The 3,263-nt window shown below is 45.1% G+C and overlaps 1 pseudogene; it reads right to left on the bottom strand.

The window, feature by feature from the left end:
- Positions 1–1,185: 1,185 nt before the first annotated feature.
- LOC121979723 lies at positions 1,186–3,017 on the bottom strand (annotated as a pseudogene).
- Positions 3,018–3,263: the final 246 nt, after the last annotated feature.

A 3,263-nucleotide genomic window follows, 5' to 3' on the forward strand; every position in this document is an offset into this window, starting at 1 on the left:
CCGAGCTGACCACCCGTTTAGCTCGGAATAATATGGTAAGATCGCCAGACTCTTAGTACAGAGCGGTAGAACGCTAAGGAGATCGGAGTGCTGGCCCGAGCGGAAGGAGAAAAACTACTATACCCAATCATCACAAGGAAGAATTGCCGAGGCCGACCGAGCAGAAGAGTTTAATCCGAGTAGCTTCCTCACTCAGCCGATCAGAGGGATCATTGACGTGTCTCGAGATATCCTTTTAGGAGCGCTGACACAGGGCCTAGTCAACAAGTAGATCGTACGACGACAAATCAGAGGGCGTGCCCACAACCAATTGGAGAATGTGTCCATGACTATGTGTCCAGGACCAATCGGAGAACATGTCCGCGACCAATGGGAGAACGTGCCCATGCCTCAAAAAGTACGCACATCGCCCATCAGAACATTATATAAAGGGAGGTCCGTACACCGACGTAGGTACATATTATTCACTTTTTGTTTATACTTGTGCTATTGTTGTTCCATTTTCTTCTTCATGTCGGTGACTGACTTGAGCGTTGAAGGGCCAACGTCAGGGACCCCTTTCCTGACTAGACACTGTCATTTCTTATACTTGCATATCGGAGCTTGGTCTATATCCAGTCAACGTAGTAGTCATATCTCTAACTTTCCGTCTCTATAATTTTCGAACAGGATCATATGTATTATTTATTGGAGCTTCATATTAGACTTATTAATAATAAATATATAGTAAAAAAACTATTATTTAATTATTAAATAATTAACTAAATTATTATCGATAAACTATTATAAATTAGTAATAAATAAACAAATAAACAAATATCTATCTTACTCTAATCCTAATGATTAAGAATAGCAATATAATAAAAGAAATTATTGATTAATTATTAAATAATTAATTAACATATAAAAATATTAGTAGTTATATTCTAATTGGTTAAGATATTAAATTCTAATTTAGGAGACCTGAATTTAAGTCTCAGTATCAATACATTTCTTTTAATATCTATACCTGTATTAAAAAAACTTGATTCCAACATTTAAAATAAATTAAAAAAAAAAACCTTGAACGGTCAGTTAATTTGGGATGGAATCGGATCAACAATTTGGTTAATTTGGGATGGAGTGATAAATCACTCCTGAATTTATAGCTATAAAAGTGTTTTGAAACTAATTAGCTTTTGCCACAATAAAGATGGTGTTCTTTGATTTACGGCATTAATCATAATTGACAAAATTATTTTTCAACCAAAATTCCATGCTTTCCCTCCCTCGATCTGAAATTTCTTCAGCCTTCCCAAAAGCATGGCCACCATCAGGATCATCTTCCCTTTGCCGCTCCATCTCCCTGCAAATCCATACGACACATCCTCGCACCTTCCATCGGATCTTATCAACCGATCGCAACTGTAACCCATCGAGAACCCTACGTTTCCATGCGCACTGCAACAACAAAACTAAACCACTTCATCTCATCCTCATTATTTCTGTTCCAACAGATTGTGCTTGATTTATATATTAATTTAAATGGAAAAGGGAAAAAAAACTTGCCTGATGACTTCCAATACGACGTTGAAGATGTTAAAATTCAAAGGATCTATCGAAAATGATTTCCTCTCTGTGATGCTGATGAAGATGACAAAGATGACCGGAAAACATAGCAGAGAGAGGTGCAAGCTCCGCAGAAGCAACTTTCTTCGTCTGTTGTTGGAAGAGTTCCAAGCAGGAGGATCTCTTTCTTCCGGAATGAAATAAGTATACGGAGGAAGGTACCTGCAAATTCGTAGAGATTTCTGCAATTTAGATCATGGTATTTAGATTGGAGACTCACATCATGACGACAAAGAGAACCAAGATCGCCGGAGACAGCTTGGAGATATCGAACACTGACTCGCCGGCGTGCCGGGAGTTCACAGACTGAAACAGAGCGGCCACCAACTTCCGGAACGCATTCATCCCGTGGAAGATCTCCGGCGAGCTCCACTCCTGCTGGCAGAGCAGAACAAGCTGCACCAGCACGAACCCGGCCACCGTGAGCGCCAAATAGGCGCAGTGAGAGCGAGGGAACAAGTGCTTGTAATATTCCGCGACCTCCGGTCGCCGGAGAACGTCCCCGAACTCCTCCCTCTTCGTCGTCTTTTTCATCACCCAGATCGCCAGCCTCAAGCAGAGAGGAAACAGAGTGTTACCCGCTAGGATTTGAGGGATCAGTATCAAGAGCAGAGCAGAGTTGCTCTTGAAGGCCGCCATGTTCTCGTTGTTTGGAGTGAAGCCGCAGTTGGTGAAGGAGGAAACCGTTACAAAGATGGAAAAAAGGATGACCTTAATCTTCTTCATCCGCAGCACCGCCCTCGCGTCGGCGACGAGCGAGAAGTAGAGCAAGGTGAGGAAGACGCCGCTCAGGTTGACGAAGAGGATGTAACAGAACACGACATGGCCCAGGAACTTGAGAGATTTGTCAATGGAAGTAGAATTACTAGATGACGATGATTCGCTTTCTCGCTTTAGCTTGAGGTTGGTGAAGTGCAGGCCGAGCACGGAGGTGAAGACCTTCGCCGCCGATGAACATGAGGATGACGAGGACCCAGTGCTGGGCCGGGGAGAAGGACTCCATTTCCACAGTGGACATGCTCGAAACGGTGGACATGCTGATCGCCCGGCCATGCCCTCCAGCCGAACGAACTGTAACCCGGCCATGAGCCCGGGTTTCAGACGCCAAGGTAAAAAGGCTATATTGCCGAGCGGGTGGTCCGCTCAGCCGTGGCCCAAGGCAAGGGTACAAGGCCGAGCGGTCTGTCCGCTCGGCCAAGGAGTCAGGCAACATGACAAGAGTTTCGTCCGAGCAGGGGACCATGAATCTCCCCCGGATAGACTAACATCTACGACGGGTCGAAGATAAGAAGTCGCCGAGCAGCTGGACGCTTGGCTCGAGAGGATGAAACCAAAAGACACGGGACAGTAGGGACGTCATCCTAGTAACCTCTGTCGCTGACAACAGACATGTTCGATGACCAGGCCATACGCATAATCGTACGATGGAAGGTTCTTCTGTCCCATCAAGGAGGTGCTCGGACTGTAGCAGTATGACGTCAGACACGCTCTTCTGACAAGCCCATACTGAAGTATGGTGCAGGACACGTGTACACCTCGATGTGTGTGCGCCAAGCTCACCATAGCTCTATATAAGAGCCTTCAGACTTCGCCGGAGGTATGCAATCTTGGATCTTTGGAGCCACCTCCTTGTTTCCCCTTTGCCTGACTTGATC

The sequence above is a fragment of the Zingiber officinale genome, chromosome 5A (genome assembly GCF_018446385.1).
Source record: "Zingiber officinale cultivar Zhangliang chromosome 5A, Zo_v1.1, whole genome shotgun sequence".
NCBI classification, from domain to species: Eukaryota; Viridiplantae; Streptophyta; class Magnoliopsida; order Zingiberales; family Zingiberaceae; genus Zingiber; species Zingiber officinale.